Here is a 20,251-nt window from a genome sequence, read left to right on the forward strand (position 1 = left end):
AGGTCACTCTTAGTGGTCATAGTTAAAATTATCTTTGTCCGGGCTGTATCTTGAATATGCATTATATGATTTTCAAAAAAACTATGAAGGTTCACCATGATCAGGTCAAAAGTTTCAGGTCTGTACATCAAAGGTCAAGGTAAACCTTGATGGTAAAAGGTCGGAATGATCCTTGTCTGGGATTTATATCTTGACCATGCATTTTAGGATTTAAAAAAAACTTGCCGTGAGGGTTGACCATGATGAGGTGGCGTGACGCGCACACGTTCCAGGTCTGATGCTCAACGGTCAAGGTAACCCTAAAACCGTTTGTCCAGAGTAAAATGCATTTATTCAACACGTGCCAACGATATTCACCGATAATTTGGAATGGTATAACAAACTAATAAACCTTCCAATAACTATCTGTGTCTGTATTGTTTGTCAAAAAACACGCACGATAAAATAGTGTTGATGTTTTTGTTTCAAACTTAAATTAACCGACATCGCCAAGGCGCTTGATTCAAGCAGATCCGATCTTGATCTTGATATTGATCACCGCACTAGCGTCAAAGTGTTCGGTAATGTGGTCACTGGGTTCTACGAGATACTGTATACCTGGATTAAGGGCGGGTTAATAAATTCCAATCCCTAATTGGAAACTCGTTAGGTCGAAGTCGGCGAGACATAGGAAAAAGTTCGAGAAAACGAACATTCGACATATCCGAAATACAAATATATAGCACCAAATCCAACACATTTGGGTCCAAATCATGTATAATATTTACATTCACAATGGAATCGGTCAAGTAATATATTTCGGTCGTGAAAACAGGAAGCTTATTGAAAATAAAATATGAATTATTTGTGTCAATTTTATCTAATTTACGTTTACTTTTTACACAAACACACATATAAAACAAAAACATGCATGGTATAATAAACAGCGATATAGCCCACATGACAGCAACTTTGATATAAAATCACATTCTCAAAAACAATACATTCAAGCACTAATATGCATAAAGTGTTATAAAGGGTTCATTTAAATTGCTTTGAGAAAAGCCGTTATGCCTGTTTGTTTTCTACATGCACTTTACACAAATTTCAATGCTGTTGAATTTCCCATTATGTCATCGGCGTCCTCGTGCGTTTCAATAAACGCACGGAGCTTTTCACACAATACTACTGCTTCTGGTGGAGTTGGATGGGTTGGAGTAATTTGTTCTTTTTCGTCTTCTTCCTGGCTTGAGTCGTCGGCGTCGACTGATCTGGCGTCTAGAAGGTCCCTTATGAAGTCGTTGTCGTCCACTGTTTCCGTCGATGCAACGTCGGTATCAACATCGACGAAGTCATTAATTGATATTGTTTGCCCGAGGTTTCCTGCGAGCTGCGCCAGTGGTGGGTTCCGTTTTTTCATATTTTGTAACTGGCTCAATTCATTTCGAAAACCCTGCGTGCCGATAGCAGATAGCAGTTTGCTATGGTAGCAACTGTTACTTAACTCCATGCAGTACGCATCATTCTGAGTGCGTCTAGTGCTGTTATTGTGCATTGTGGTTTTCGTCGATGACCTTGAGTTATCTGGCGACAACTTGCTTCCTGTAGAATACATTCATGTTCCGAATGACACTCTGGTCCACCGGCTGTGTCACTACTGTTGTGTTTGGTGAAAGAAATACCAGTGTGATTGCCCGCAGGTTTTTATGGCTGGTGGTGCTGGTCAATTGTAAATGAACAATGCAATTTCGCGTTGATGTCGGTCATTTTCTTGTCGAGCCATCTAACCCATTCTTTGAAGAGCTCCGACGTCATCCAGGCTTTTTATTGGCGCTGTATTCGGTTGGTAGAGTTTTAACCTTTTTTTAGAGCATCGTGGCTTCGTGGACTTTCCAATAACTAGCAGCGGAAAAAGGACATTTATTTAATGTCAAAACTAAATACTAAATACGAGTTTGACATCCTCGTAACATATTATTAACGACTAGCATATTGGGCGTCCAAACAACCGCCTAATAAAGGTGTAACAATAAAACCAAAATATACTGGAACAAATGCATAAACATGTTTATATACATGGAAATGAAGTATAAAACCATACACAATCAATTTAGAAATGGTTGATTGCACTACAAATATACACCATAAAGATGCATAAAAAAATACAAAGATTGTTTGAAAACACGTGGATTGGGATGTTGAGGAAAATTATGCAAAATATTTTGCTCAAAATTCGCAAGCACATATCTCTGAAGCTTTTTTCTAGAATGGCTGAAGCGAGAGGCTAGCGATAGGCCGACACACACCACGTGACCACTGGTCACGGCTTGGAACGCTTATAAGCCACGCACACGCCACGTGACCACTGGTCACAGCTTGGAACGCTGATAAGTCACGCTTTAGATGTAAAAGGTTCAACCCACAGATTAAGCTAGGGGTGATTCAGTTCAACCCGCAGAACCATAAAATATTCTATGTCGGCATAAAATTATACTTCTGTGCCGTTCATGTTTGCACAGATCATAGCTGTCAGCCTTTCCTTGCTGACCCTTCCCCCATGACAAGGAATCGGCATATTTTCATATTTCGAAAAAATCAATTATTTCACATTAGTTCGAGCATATATTATATTGAAATGATCTTAGACTTCGTGCATGTTTTAGTGACACGAGTCGGTTTAACGAGATGGTGAAATGCTGATGCGGTGTCATTTAGTCCTTTACAGAAAAAGGTTAGACGACTCTTTGTTCTTCTGTTCGTAAGGGACTTTAAATCTAGCTTTTTATAATTTTCTGTCATAGTTATAGTTTGATGTAATACATCTAGCTGATATTTTTGCAGAGATTCAAGTTTATCTTTGATATAGATCATGTCCTACCTGTACTTGCGTAATTTAGGACGCGTCTATTTAAGCCATTTTAAGCTTTAAGTTTAACATCTTGTTAGCCTGTATGTAAATTCCCTTTGATTAATACAAGGGTTCTGTATTATGTAATACACGATCCCCCTATATGTTTGTTCCAGAGTAGATCATTCGTTATATGTACTCCGAGATAGTTAATTGATTTTAACAGTTCAACGATATATACTGTTGAGTGCATATTGGTACTGAGTATTTAACATTTTTCTAGATAGAGTCATAAATTTAACATGTACTTGACTGGTTAAAATCTTATACCCCACTGTGTGGCCTACTCAATAGTTTATTGATATCCTTTTAGCTTTTTACAATCATCTTTCGATAATATTTCTCCAAAACAGCAAACACAATCACCCGCGAATAATATTATAATCCAATATCTTCTGATTAGTCATTAATATGGACTAAAAATAAAATAGGACCGATAACCATTCCCTGTGGAACCCCTGACTGCACTGTTGGTGTATTAGATGTGTCCCCGTTAACCACAACGCGCTGTTCACGATTTACTGAAAAGAAGACAATCCAATTAGGAATATTTGATCTTACTCCATATTTGTCTAGTTTCGACTTCATGTTCATGAGACCAAGTATCGAACGCTTTTTCAAAATCCAGTATAAAAATGTCTACTTGTTTGTTACATTCTAACGAATATGCCCAGTCATTTATCACTGTTGTAAGTTTTGATTCGCGGTTGTGATACTTTCTGATGTTTGCGGTCTTTTATTTAGAATTTTATACTGCATAAGTTTTTTTTTAAATTTCTTTTTCTGAGGCTGTGTTTTAACTAAATTATGTAAAATATTATATTAACTTTATACGTAAATGTTCTTTGATGTGCGTGTAAACGATTGCACTTTGACAGTAATATTCTACAGTTATCATTTCATTTGTATTTTCTAAAATGTCTAGTAGTCAAACGAAATTCCTGTCTAGAATGTTTACATTCTTCGTTAAACCATTGAGTTTTAAATTTACGTCTATGTTCTTTATGTCTCTCGTATAAGGTTCTATCAGAAGCATTAAGCGCCTTTCATATAATAACATATATAAATATTACAATTATTTTCAACAATGTTACAAAATTCAGTAGCGTTTGAAACTTTTGAGTTCTTATGACATTCTATATTGTCACTATTCCACGTCAATATATAAACTGTTTTCGATACAAAATCAGAAATTTTACGTTTGATGTTAAATGTGAGTAGAAGTTCATTAGGTACATGTCTTGAAAAACGTTGCAAATCGTCTACAATAAAATTATGAACAACCAGAAATAATTAAGTGGAAATAAATGTAGAACTATAAATCATCTGTTCGACCATTAACATTTTTTACATAACTGGTTAAATTTAAATTCAAAAGTTTATTTCTATAAATATAATGAATAAATTTGTCAAAATGATGTGTATTCGATTAAACATCCGCCTGTTTTGCATTTCAGATTCCCGATAATTGCGTAAATCTACTGTCACTATATTTCCTTTACTGTTTTCAATGAGGTCAAAAAAGCGTGTATCATGCGACTGAAATTCAATTTAATTGCTGGATGGAATGTAAACATAACACACATAACTACCGTTTGCGAAATTGAAATAATCTTTACTATCTATTCTTACCCAGATTAACCCACTTTTGTCATATTGACACAATGATATTCCATCACTATATTCATTTTTTGTACAATTATAAAACCCCTCAGTGACATTTTTTAGAATCACTACATTCCTGTCTTGGTACGAAAATCACATTATAATCATCAACTGAAATTCCACTGCCTTCCTTGAACCACGTTTCACACAAAAAGAAGATGTAATATTAACTGAAAATTGAAATAGATTACTGATCACTAATGCCTTAATTTATACCATCTGTTGTGTTCTCATTAGCCACTCTATATGTATGTGCATGTAAAATGATACCGGGACTTCCGGAAGATATAGGATCATGAATAAATTAGCTGGTGAACGGTCATCTGTTGTTTCTAAGAATATCTAATCCCCGAACATATTATCTGGCGACGAGGATACTGTGAATTAATAGTGTTATATTTGGATTAATGATCATTTTGTTTAACTAATGGATAAAGACGTTAAACAGTGAACATAAAATGAATAATCTTCCGAATTTTCCATACTTTGATGTGGACACAGATAAATCAAACGCTGGCACGCGTTGGGAGAAATGGCTAGGGCGGTTAGAACATTTGTTTGTAGGATTAAAGGTAACAGATGATGACCAAAAACGGGCGATGTTGCTTCATTACGCTGGTGAGAAATTGTATGACATATACGATGCAGAAAAGGGGACACGGATGCGACCTTCGAGGCAACGAGGAAAGTGCTTAATGATTATTTCGCCCCTAAAAAGACTGGAAATATACAATTTTCGGTCATGCAAGCAACATGACACGCAGTCATTAGATGACTTCATGACTGAACTCCGGACACTTGCAAAAAATTGTGAGTTCACAAACGTAGACAAGAAATTCTACAACAAGTATAACAGAACTGCAGATCAAACCAATTAAGACGTCGTGCCCTGCGAGAACCGCATTATGCGACATATTAACAATGGGTCGAATGCTGGAGCAATCCGAACGACAGGCTGCTGCTATGGAGAATTCGGACACTGTACAAAGGGTTTCACAACGACCACGTGGCAGTGTGAACAGGCGTGGACATAAACGAGAGCGCGGTGGTCAGCATTATGCAAATTCCGGCATGCGGAGAGGCTTATCGGCGATACCACGTGATCACCCTGGCTTATCGGCGAGACCACGTGATCGCGCTCCACTAAATGGAAATACCTGCCGAGCATGTGGTTATGAATACCCACACAAGCAGACCTGTCTAGCGAAGGGCAAAACTTGCAATCTATGCAAAAAGCCTAATCACTTTAGTAGGTGCTGCCGACAGAGGGGTATTAGGGAAGTTAAGCTACAGTCCGATTCAGAAGATGAATACATCTACCAAGTCAGTGTTAAAAGTGTTAGCAAAAACAACAAGACTCCGAAAGCACTCATCTCAATTAACAATATAGCAATAAAAGTAACAATAGATACCGGTTCGAGTGTAAACATTATCGATGAAAACACATACGCATTCCTCGGAAAACCAACACTTATAACGAAACATTTACCTAAATTATTACCATACGGAGGGGGTTCAAACTTGAAAGTGAAAGGTTGTTGTGAAATGACAGCTGAGAAAAATGACAAAATAGTTGTAGACAAATTTTACATAGTCAAAGGTAATTACGGGACACTTTTAGGATTTCAAACGGCTTCAGACTTAGGTGTTGTTAAAATAATCCAAAATGTCAACATTTCACAGGAAACAATCGAAAGAAAATACCCAGGAATATATGAAGGTATTGGGAAATTGAAGCAGCAAACCGTGAAACTTCACGTAAACAAGGACGTGCATCCAGTGGCACAATGGCAGAAGAACTCCTTTTCATTTGCGAAAAAAGGTCGAAAAGGAAATTGAAACAATGCTCAAAAACGACATAATAGAGGAAATAAGGAATGAATCAACGCCATGGGTGTCTCCAATCGTGACACCACCGAAGAAAAATGGGGACGTCAGGATTTGTGTTGATGTGCGATTAGCAAACAAAGCGATTGAAAGGGAACGACACCCAATGCCAACCATCGATGAGCTTATACATGATTTAAATGGATCAAAAGTGTTTAGTAAAATGGATTTGAAATCTGGATACAATCAACTAGTTCTCGCTATCCGGAAAATGGAACAACCAACCAATGTGTCAGAAATAATAAGTTTTCTTGGAATGACAGCATATTGCTCCCGTTTTATAAAGGAATATGCGACAATAACAGAACCTCTCCGGAGAATGACAAGAAACGAAACACCATGGTCATGAGAACGTGAGCAAGAAAACGCGTTCGAGAAGCTCAAACAGGATCTCTCAAGTGACACAGTGATGGTGTATTACGACCCAGGGAAGGAAATAGAAGTAGTGACAGACGCTTCACCAGTGGGACTTTCACCAATTCTTACCCAACAGGGCAAAGTCGTGGCATATGCGAGTCGGGCATTGTCACCAACAGAGTCTTGGTAAAGTCAGACGGAAAGAGAGGCGTTATGTGTTGTATGGGCATGCGAACACTATAACGTGTATCTTCGTGGTGCTCCATGCTTCACTGTCATAACGGACCATAAACCGTTAGAATGCATGTAGAAGAAAAAACAACCGCCTCTAAGAATTAAACGGTGGGGTTTACGACTTCAGCCATACAAAATGAATATTGTCTATAAGCCTGGAAAAGACAATCCATCTGACTACCTGTCAAGACATCCATTGAAAGATGTTGGTAACGATAGAAACCTGGCAGAGGAATATGTGCATTTTATCGCTGAAACAGCTGTTCCAAATGCTATGACATTAGATGAAGTTAAATCAGCATCGGTATATGACAAGACAATAAGAAAGGCTATTGAGCTAACAGAAAATGGAAAATGGTACGAAATAAAAAAAAATTAATGATCTAGAAATAAACAAAGAAGAATTATCGGCACTTAGAAGTGTAAAGGATGAACTGAGTGTACACTGTGGAACTGTACTATTGAGAAATGACAAGAGATCGTTATGCCTAAATCGTTAAGCGCAGGCCATCAAATCGGGCCACGAAGGGCATCAAGAGGTCGTGCGAACCAAGAGCTACATACGTTCAAAAGTCTGGTTTCCTAATTTGAACGCTGATAACGAATCAGCAATAAAAGGTTGTTTAGCTTGCCAAGCAAATACAAAGGAACCGAGACCAAGAGAACCACTGAGAATGTCGGAAATGCCATCAGGCCCATGGATGAATTTAAGCGCGGACTTTTGTGGACCGTTACAAAATAGGGACTATTTATTAGTTATCGTTGATGAATATTCACGTTATCCAATTGTGGAGATAGTCAAATCAGTATCGGCAAACACTGCCATACCAGTGCTGGACAAAGTAATAGCAATGTTCGGGGTACCAACAGTGATCAAAACGGATAATGGCAGTCCATTTAACAGTAATGCATTTTCAGATTATGCAAAATACTGTGGATTTATTCACCGAAAAATCACACCTAGGTGGCCGCGGGCAAATGCTGAAGCAGAGTCTTTTAATAAGCCCCTAATGAAATGCATCAAATCTTCACATGTAGAAGGAAAGAACTGGAAACAGGAATTATTCCGTTTCTTACGCCAATGCAGAGTGACGCCACATACGTCAACTGGTTTTACGCCGTTTCGTTTATTGTTTCAGCGGGATCCATCAACGCGATAACCAGATATCGCAAAACCAGAACAAGATGTTAGATTAGACGAAATCACAAAGCTTTATGACGAGAAATCGAAATCCCACTCGAAAGAGTATGAGGACAGAAGGCTTAGGGCAAGGGAACGCCACATTAACATTGGTGACAAAGTGCTACTGCGAAATGAGACACCGTCTAAGAGCACTACGCAGTTCAAACCAATACCATATACGGTTACGGAAACAAAAGGACATATGATCAGTGTAAAATGTGATTCAGGACATCGAGTGACACGTAATTCGTCTTTTATGAAAACGGTTGAACCATCATTGGACTCCTCCAACATTTATGCACTGTGCTGTTTGTAGAGTTGTGTGCCGTTCTATGTTTCTTGTTTGTGAATTTGTGTTTTATGTTTTTGGCGTTGCCCATTGCCACTAAACCGGGTTTATGTTTAAACGTTTTGCTACTGAGCATGTTTCTGTAGCTTTTTGCATATATATTAATGACGATGTCAGCCATTTTGGAATTACTTCCCGATGTTGAAAATTGAACAAATCAATATTAAGTTTTGTAAAATAACTTGTGAATTGTTCATTTAAGACTTTGGCCTTTTCAGTGTCAGTTTCAACTGTTCTTCTATTAGTTTTATATCATCTGGTATTTACAGCTAAAATTAACTCGATATACCCTTCACAATTACAACTTAATAAATATAATACCATTCGGAACTCCTCGGGCATCTTTATCGAAAAACAACCTCCGATGTATGCCGGTACATCAGTAGAAGAAGTCCGTAATTTTTTTAATAATACCATTAATTAAATGTCATTAATTGAATGTAATGTTTTAGCTTGTATTTATTGATCTGAGTTTAAATTGATTGCCAAATGGAGTGTAATATTGCAAACATAATTAAGACTCCCAAGAATAAAATGGTTAAGTTTAACTGCTATGAATAATTATTACGCGATCTACTTGCAGCGGACTTAAACATACCGATTTCTGAGTATGTAAACCGTCCGTATGCATCCGAGTTTGTTTTCAATAAAAATGGCCGAGGGGCTACGAATGATCTTATACATCCAAACCACCATTGGAGGTCTTTAATTAATCAAATTGATAAACATCAACATGATTCAAATATTCACATATAATGTTAAAGGTTTAGGGAATTTCCAAAAGAGAGCACAGATTTTTAATTGGTTAAAACAGCATAATTATGTTATATGTCTTTTACAAGAATTACATTTTACAAGTTATGATTTAAAGATATAGTAACGTGCATAGAGCAGTAGTATTTATTTATACACAGGCAACTGAAATAACCAAGGAGTAGGCATATTATTAAATTATTTTTTTTAGATATTAGACCATAAAGAATAAATAATTGGATTATACAACATCATAAGCTAAAAATTCAAGAAAAATGCGTTTTATTTTAAAGGTATATGGACCAAATAATGACGATTTCTTTAAAATAATACAAAATTTTGTAACGATAACGAAGATGAAGCCGTGATTATTGGAGGTGATTTTAATATAGTAATTGATGTTAAAAAATAAAAAGAACAGTCACAATAAAACACTTTGTAAAAATAGAGAAATACAAAATTTGATAAACAATTATGATATTAAAGATAAAGTGTGGCGTATAAATAACCCAGACATTCGTGATTTTACTTGGCATTCTAACCACAGGCCTGCTATATCCTATATATTTTTTATTTTGGTCTTTTCAAATATTTGTTTATTGCATATCGAAATGTGAATATCTACTGGTCTAAGATCTGACCACTCAATAGTATCTTTTGAAATAAACTTACCGCTGAACCACATGGTCCAGGATATTTCGTGGTTCAGGATAGTTCAAAAGAAATAATTATGTTGTACTTGATGATATATACCAAAAATTATGTAAATGAACTCGTTGAATTTCATAAAGAAGCTTACCATAACGTACTACGCGAATTAATTAAAGGTACTATCAGAAATGGTGCAATCAAATATTGTTCTTTTAAAAAGAAAACGGAAGCTTAAGAAGTAACAAAGTTGATTAATGATATTAAAAAACTTTCAATTTCAAATACATAAAACTGATACTGATAGCACTACTTTAAATAATCTAACGGAATAAAAACTCGTTTAGAATAAAATAAGAGAACACGGAATAAAAAATCATGGTTTATATATAAGATCTAAGGCAGCTCAAATTGATGGTATGGATAAGAAATCAAAATATTTGTCAAATTTAGAGGAAAAAATTAGTGAAACAAAAGCGATTACATGTCTATATGCAAATGGTAAGGAAGTTACAAAAACTAAAGATATACTAAACCAGACAATATTTTTACAGTAAACTCTATGAACAATATTTATGTTAACGATATGAACGAATTAATGGGTGTACGCGATAATATAAAGTAATTAAATGACACACACAAACAATCATGTGAAAGTTTATTGACGGAAAAAGAAAGTGTAACAGCCCTAATAGATATGCAAACTAACAAGAGCCCAGGATCAGATGGAATAACAACATAGTTTTATAAGATATATTGGCAGGATCTTAAAAGTACTCCAAACGCAAGATATTATTAATATTCTTTCTAAAAACTAACAACACTAAATAATTGAAGACCAATATCACTTCTTAACATTGTTTATAAAATAGCTACAAAAGCAAAAGCAAACCGTATACAAAATTGTATGCATTTTCTTTTACATTAATCTCAAACTGGCTTTGTTAAAAGCAGGTACATAGGTGAAAACATAAGGCGACTATATGAGACGATCGATAATTTAAACGAAATAAACAATCCAGGATTACTATTCTTTACAGATTTTGAAAAAGCTTTTGACAGTTTAGATCACACTTTTAAATGAAGACACTTAGTTTCTTCAATTTTGCAACTCGCTTAAACAATGGATGTTTACGTTCTATCATGGAATTAAAAGCTGTGTTTCAAATAATGGTCACCTATCCGACTTTTTGACATTGAAAGATGTGTGCGACAAGGCTGCCCGCTTTCCCTTTACCTGTTTATTATATCTAAAGAAATTTTATCCATTGCCGTACGATAAAAGAACTCAATTAAAGGTTTAAATGTAGCAAAAAAAAACTTTAAAAAAATACTATGTTTTCCGATGATGCAACGTTAGTTACTGACGGCACAAAACAATCATTTGAAAAACTTGTAGAGACTTAATATAAATTGATCATTATTCATTATTCTTAATTGACTCTCTCTACAAAAATCGATTAAATATCTACCATATTGATTTACATGGCTATACTGGGATTTCCTTGGCAGTTCAAGATCAGAAATATACTCATCTGGCAAAACATTTACTCTAGGATCTGTAAAATCGTATGGCACAAATTCGCTTAAATGCCCGACCCTGCTATTTAAATCCCCGATGACCATGAACGAGCATGTATCGTTTGTTTCGTTTGATATTTGCACCATATGTAATAATATCCGATCATGTACACTGGCTTCGACAAAATGTTCTCGACTACTGCCCTGTGGTATAACATAGCAAAGACATACAAAAAAATCATATTCAATATTCAGTAAACGCTTTGAAATTTTAAGCCACAAAATATCATCACTATCAGATAAATACAATTGCACATACTCAGAAATACTATTTTTCACATAACAACAAATACCACCGGATGACCTTTTTGAACCTTTCAATTTTCCCCATCAATGTAAAGATTAAACGGTGAAACCGTTGTAGGTCATGTCAATTAAATCACTTGACCACGTCTCAGTTAGAAAAACTTAATTGTTTTGGCTAAAAAAATATTCTGCAATTCTTCTTGCTCTAATTTGTTCACGTTCATGCATATGTCTGCTTAATCCATATAGAGTTGGTTTCATCATAATGCACCCCTTTCCCCTAAGAATACAAATAACATAATCCTAGAGGCAGAACTATCGGTAAACAATATTCGTTATGACTTTATAGGCATAACGACATTTATTTTTAGGAAATAAACCGATCTGTTTAAGTCCTGTAAGAATTGTTCATCTAGTCGCAGTCATACACAACTTGGTAATTTTGACGCATTGTTGTCGTTTGATGACACATTCTGACAGCCGGAAGTGCATTCTGGGATCGAATGTAGTGTGGCATTGTTGGTAAAACTAGTTCCAAACGTCCATTTACCGTCTTTGAGCGAGACGGTATATCTAAGTATTGACCGTGCGGTTATGGAATATTGAAACCGAAAGTAGATTTCCGTTCTCTACTGATTCCTGTCCCGCGTTCTTCAGAACTTGTCACTGTTGTACCTTACTTTATATTTCTAACTGTCTAATCTCCGGTTTGATTACTGTCTGTATTATCCAATATTGTCATCTGAATATCCTATTCGGTAACAACAGTACATAGATATCAAGATTTAAGGCTGAAATTAGTAACCAGTCATCCATAGCTATTCCTTTCCGTTTGCGTCGTCTGTAGGATAGCATACACAAATTTACACCCGCCCTCCCACTCCCCATTGTTTTTTTTACATGTAGTGTAAACAGTAAAGCTTGTTACAGCATCAAGGCATTAAACACTGTTCTTGCTGTCTTTGTCTGCTTATGTATTTTCAGTGCGCTCGGTGTTGTAATAATGATTGAGAGAATTGTTCGTGGAGATGATAAAACTTGCAAGAAGCACAAACGGCGACGCTGTGTTTGATCGTTTTCCACTCGAGCAACACACAGATAACGGGACCTAGTACTACAATACGCGCCATGGATAATGCTGGGAGATTCGTTCATATTTCATATAGTGCCATTTGTGACCCGCTTGGACTTTAAACATAATTTGTTATATTCATTCACATGTCTTTTCTTTTTATTACAAGTCGCAAAGAAAAATTCAGCCAGCTGAGAGTAGGGCAACTTTTAATATACATGATCACTATATCAGCTACATATCTTTTTGGTTAAATCCAATTTTTTTTTATGTGTGTTGCCAACTTGAAACTTGATGGCGGGGCTAAGCCCCATACCCATCGGTGAATTGTTGGTTACAGACAAACGGGCAAAAACATGTATAATTTAACGCAATATACTATACAAGTCCTTATGTTGTTCCTCTTGTGTTATGGTAACACCTATGTTGCGTAACCCTGCAGGATATTGCGTGTTGTGTCCAGTGTATTTTGCGTTTAACCTTTAAACGCTGTGGTAACAGTTTGATTTGCGTTTTGATTGCGTGTCAGCAGGGTGTGTTGTGCGTACAAACATTGCGTTAAGTTTAACATTTAATATTTAGCAAAGGGGGTAAAAATACAAATTATCTGCCCCTATCTCGGCTGGTTGTATTTTTAACGGACTGCTTGGCGCCTTAAAGCGAATCCTTGCAGTTCCGTTTTTTGCGACCGCATATGTCCACATTTTTTTAAACAACAACAACAAAACAACAGTGCCGTTTTTTGTTTTGAATTTTATTACAATAAGTACGTAGTACATTGATGTTATATATTGCGATGTCATCCACGATATTTTCTCTGTTTACAAAGTTGCAACTCAATAAAATGACATGTTATAAGAGCTGGTGTTTGTTATAGTTTATTTCACTTATAAAATAATGACCAGATGTCCTAAGATGAACGGATTAAGTTTACAAGTTTTATTGGCAATATCGGCAACACAAGAGCCTTTGGCCATGAACAAGTAACATAAAACATATTAAGTGATATGCACACAAAATACACATTTTTAAACAGTACATACAACAATTTTATATGTTCTAATACAACAGTCTACTTGAAGGTACTAAAACTAAAAAGCAACTGCATCAATGGAGACAGAACGCCTCAACATAGCATGGTATATGATTTTAGCCAAACGTCTTAAAATTGTATTATCGTTTGATGACATTATCGTAACAAATTTATTCAATGTATTCTATGATCCTGAAATATTATATTGTAGACGTAAGTCGGAATAAAAAGGACAACATAGTATAAAGTGTTATTCAGATTTCAACATACTAGTATTACAAAGTTTTCATTTAAGATTTATACGTGATATATATTATTAAACTTCCATCCCCGATTTCCAGAGAGTGTGAACACAATCGTTAACTGGATAATGCAATTCTATATTTACCATTCATGTTAATTTCAAGATATTTCTCGAATTGAAAATCTTTCTTAAATTGTTTAAAATTTTCCAACTTGGATTGCGAATAGTATCTGACCGGTGTTGTGCAGTTTAGAGACATTGCCTTAAAGAAACAAAGGCATTTATTTATCAGTATTATTGCTATACAAAACATAGCTAAATCCAAGAGCGTATAATAAATTCTTAACAGATTTAGACCAATTTTTCATTAGACATGTGATTTATAAGCGAGGTTGGGTTTTTTTTTTTTACTTTCATAGAAAATTAAGTGCTCTAATTTTACATAGTACGTATAGCCAAAGGAAAACAAGCAAGCTCACCCAGCACTGCTGCATTAGACATTTGGCTACGAACGCCCAGAATATGTTTACAAAACCTGAGATGAAGTTTGTCAACCTCCTAATGGAAGGATTAAGAACACGCATACAAGACGAATAACTGGAGGGTTAAACCAGGCCCAATACAGTTTCACAAGCTATACATATTTTCAAGTATTTGCTCGAAAACTCTGTCACGTAACGCTACTGTTCACTTAACTTTCGTGATAGTTCGTTCAGTAACCAACCAACAACTGTTCAAGTGTTCTAAGTCTTTATTGTTCAACGTTCTTTCTAAGTATAATAATCAGTATATAATACAGCATGACATTTAAGGTAATCCCACATCCTAACTGCCGTCCATTAAGGACCCAAGGCCGCGTTGCTTGCCTGGCCTAAGCCAACTGTAACTCCTTTTACATCCAAAATCATTTCTCTTATACTAATTTGTGGTCTGAATATGACAGCTTTACAACCCAAGGAATACACGTTTTTGTAATTAACATGACCATTTTGTACATTTGTACCAGGTCGGCTGTCAACCATTTTCATATTCAAATGTCAATCAAATATGCCCTACATTACTAAACATACAGTATGTAGACACATATCCATTTAATTAAATCTTAATTATATCTTAAATATAACGTATTACGTCACATTCTATTCTGTTACGTGACAACTCGCATAACAAATTTAACTATGATATTAAATGATTGGATATTGTCTTTGAAGGAAATTCATACATACATTGTTTTTTATTATTATTTGGCCATTATTTGAGGGAAATCATTTTAGAGTAAGAAAGGTACGTGGATCACCACTCAGATTTATCAGTGTTGCTAAAATATTTTGTAAAAAATGAAACAGTACCGATAAGGAACAACAACATTGAATTTAAGATAGACAAGGATAAACTCATTTCGTGTTACACTATACAGATGATTAAGACAATGTACTCAGTTGAGGGAGTACTTGTTTGACAGTGGTAGATAATACTTTGACCAGGCCCCAAATTGACGAAAATACCATTCAATCTCAAGCTGTTCCCCATTACAGTATGTTATTATTTAAAATCACTAATGATTCACTCTTTTTAAAGGCGCATTACTTTGTACATTATTTCGATAAACGCTATTATTCATTTATATTCTAAATACATGATAGTGCAAACAATATATTCGGGTTAAGTAAAAGTTCTGCTCCAAAACAGTGCTTTACTTTAATAATTATAATCACCTATTATTTGCATCCACAAAGTCTATGCGAGAATTCACATTTTAAAGAGAAGAAACAAAACAAAAAAAGTTTGAATCATGCTATGCGGTTATGTGATTAAATGAGTTTAGAATTGAAGGAAGTATTTTTGTGATATTGTGGCCTGCCTGCGGTCTTTGTATTTGCCAAGCAACTTTTACAGTTTACGAATATAAATGTTGTTGTCATGTCATTCCAAGATACATCAATGGCGACGTTAAAGTAAGTCATGAAGTCATGATAGAACAGTATTTTAATCATAGACACAGTTTAACAGGAAAAAAACATCCGTTGGTAGCACTGTTATTCTAACAAAAGTATACAAAAAGAATGCAGACAACAAAATGAACATAAATGCGTGTTTAATGCATATACTTATACTAACTTCTAGCTATCTGCTCAATCATTACGATGATGCATGTATACTATAGGTCGCTTGAATGAATGATCATGAAACAAATACTGTTTAAACTAAATACATGAATCAAATCCGAAAAACTTGTATATCTTTTAATACGGCATTGGTATCAATATTCTTGCTTAACAACATGAATACATTTGCTTTCCAAGTAATCAAATGCGAAGTTAAAGAGAAAAAAATGTTAACAAAAACTGTTCGAGTGTAATTGTTTAAAAGAGGCATCAAGCTCGACGGAAATGTATATAAATTGGGACTGGTTGTCGTTGTTTTCGTCACTAGCGAATACTTTTCTCGGTAAAACGATACGTATGTGTACTCTATTGAAGACGAGTCCTCGGAAACGATATTTCCAATTGTCTTATATCTTATGTCCGAGTCTTCTTTATCTTGCAATAATCCGTGACTGTATCGACACAAAGACGTGACATTAGATATACAATCGTCATACAATCCGAGACATGTCATACACAAAAGCGAATAGTATCCAGAAGTTCTATCTTTTTAAAATAAGCAAAAACATAATATATACGATAAGTGAACAAAACAGTTACTGATATAAAAGGTAATATTACAGAGTTTTTCTGTGATATTGGATTGTTTTCATTATACACACTGAACAAATGGGTCATCCGCTCATTATTTTGTAGGCAACTATTCCTATTATTTACGATATCTTAATGACTATGTAAAGAGACAATTCCAATTATTTACGATTTCATAATGACAATGTAAAAAATGATATAACGAACTTACCAGCTATCTATATTCCTCTAACTACCAAGATTAAAACAAGTTCAAACACTGTGTTAATTTGCACTGTTTTGAACAATGCTCGGCAAAAATCTGAGACACTGTCTACAGGCTTCCGTGATACAAACTCGAAATTCAACTTTTCCTCGCATTAAAAAGTTGGAACCCCGTGATTATATATGACTAGTAAATATAATGACGTTCTTCAAACACGGCACTAGACACCAGGTGGCTAAAATTGTCAATTACTGGTTGAAAAGCTTCGTGTGCAGCGCTCATAATGATCCAAGGCAGCTAGCTGGCACTTGCATGATCGACTAAAGTACACATTATCTGAGAGTTTGTTTATGTAACATTATCTTTCTCTGACCCTTTAAATCACATGCTCAATGAGAGTACTGCATTAAAATAGACATCTAATATCGCTTGAAGTAACTGTCTTATAATCGTTATATATTGAATACATTTCAAATAAAACGTACAGGTAGGAAAATGTCGGGTAAAGGGAGGTAGAAGGCGGGTAATTGCGGGCCGTTATTAAAGATGGGCCGTGACTCACGAGATGATAGCTGTGCGATACTTGTTAAAATGTAGGAGCGGTAGGCATTTTTTCTCACTTTACTATTGTGTAGATACGACTATGATACATGTTGTTGCGTTGGTTGTATCATAAACTGTTGTGGTCAAACTACAATGTGTAATTCTTTGATACATACAGATATTTATATATTGTTGTCACGATGAGCTTTTAATACTGAAATATTATGTTCTGTTCCGGTCTGCTATTTTAACCAATTATTAGTCTTCTGAGTCTTGAGATGATGGTGATGCAATCCATGGTGATGTCAAAGGGCCGGTAGGAAATTATTGGGGCTGGGGCTTGAAAAAAAATGGATGACGCGTACCGTCGCGCGATATCCGATGACGTCATTAAGGATGTGACGCACATTGCTACTTTGTGGAATCGTTATCATTATTTAACCGAAATTCTTGCAACATATTAAGAATTTAAGCTGAAAATGTCCAAAGAAAGACTTGTTGAGAAAGTGTATAAAAACTTGGACCAATAATAAATCAATCCTACGTGTTTTCGGCCACATTGCTCGGGCAGATGCTGGAAACATGTCTTGATGAAATATATATATGATTTGTTTGAAATCGGCCCGAATTGTATCTGATGGAGATCGATATCAATCATACGACATTTAATAGATAATAGCGGTCCAGATATCGCTCCGGTATCAAAACATTATCGATGTCGAATTTCATTATCTTTTAAAATGTGCTTATTTTGTTGATGTTAGAAGACGACTGCTACCGTATATTAAAAGTTTGATAACTGTAACAAAATTTGTATAAAAAATTGATGAATGAAACAGATGAAACTGAATTAATAAATATAATGAAGTTTTTTTTTTTAAAGATTATACTGGATTATTTAAGGAAAAACGCCAGGCTAATTTGCACGTACCTCAATTTTACTATAAATCGTTACCAATTTGTATCAATGAAGTTTTAATATTATTCTTATTTTACTCTAGATGATGCTATTGTTCATTTACTACTACTACTTACACAGCTTGACCAATTTAATTTCATTTGTTATTAACCTCGTATCACATGTTTATATATGCAGAGTTTACCATTAATTTCGAAAGTTTTGCTGTTTCGAAAGTTTTACCTGAATTAACAAATGCATGGTTTTGTGAAGTTCAGCTTCAACAACGTGATGGAGCTTCTGCATGTAACCAGTATTTCTTAAGTTCTTCAAAACAATGATACCGATAATAGCATTAATTTCAAAAACTGTTTCGGTTTCCGTAAAACTAACGATAAACCTTGTTTTCATTTTATTTGAAGCTGTCATAACAAATACACAGTTTGTGAAACCAATATAACACCAAAACTAGTTTATTACCAACAAAAATGCCCTTTGACTTGTATATAGTGTTACAGATTGTGCTAGGGTTCAGGTTCACTTATATTACAGTTAAAACATTGTTTCGTTAAATAATATCAATCTGATTAAAGTCATATTGTACTGTGGCACGAGAAACAACTAGAGTGCGGCAGCTATCTTTTATTCTACTCATTCGTTCGATCGTGAATAACTGAAAATAGAACCAAACCAATGTTCAAGATTCAGTTAACACAACATTTCACATAAGCAATTTCCTAAACAAATAACAAACAATAATCAAAATATGAGACAAGAGTGAGTAACAGAGCTTACTTAAGCTATACATCAAGAAGGTACGTGCCAAAAACTGCAAAAGTAGCTTGCAAACAGGTTTCACGAAAACTACTTACAAAGTGGTTCGACTCGCAAAATACAAAGAAATGCATGGTATTATCGCAAAACCGTAAAAGGTGCTTAATATATATATCAAAAGGTATTATGTGATGGACAAAACCTACCCTATGGGCCACAAATGACCAAGTAAAAAGCCAAAGCTCAAAACAATTTTGTTTGCATGTTTTCTTCACGCGGTAAATATGGACGACAAATTTACCTCCTCAAGAAAGAGCTCCCAAATACAGAACAAGCAGAGTAAATCATGGCACGAACGAAGCGACAGTCAATACAGAGTTGTTCCCCTTATTAAACTGCAGCACAAACTTGGAACTGTAACTATCTGTTACAGAACACTCCCCGTCTGGTTTTAATTAAACCAAATAAATGAATATTTCAATGCGAACAACAAAAATGATTACACGCGAAATAAAACTGATTACGAATTACTCAGCTCTTACTCAACAATAAATTTCTTAATTAAGTCGGTCACGACTGCTATCAAAGATAAACAATTTACTACTCTTAATTGTTTAACCCAAATTTAAGTATTCCAAAAACAATTCACAAATATGTTATTACACAAATTAACCATCAAGTTCAACAACCTTGCTTGATTGTAACAATACATACTTCAGTATGCAAAATGTATGTATCTAAAGCAAATGCGACAATACAAATAATGTAATCAACACATTACTTAGTTCCACACAATCTTTGTTAAAAAGGCTTAACCATGTTCCTTTATGTAATATTAAAGGTAATATGACACCATATGCTGCATAATGCATGTAAATGATTAAATAGACTAGTAAATGATAATATCATGATGGTAACGTTTGTCATCTCTAAATGAACACAACACTATACAAGTATATGATGTAGGTGTAGCCATGGATCACCAGTCTCTAGTCT

Source organism: Mya arenaria, chromosome 8, assembly GCF_026914265.1.
Source record: "Mya arenaria isolate MELC-2E11 chromosome 8, ASM2691426v1".
Lineage (NCBI taxonomy): Eukaryota > Metazoa > Mollusca > Bivalvia > Myida > Myidae > Mya > Mya arenaria.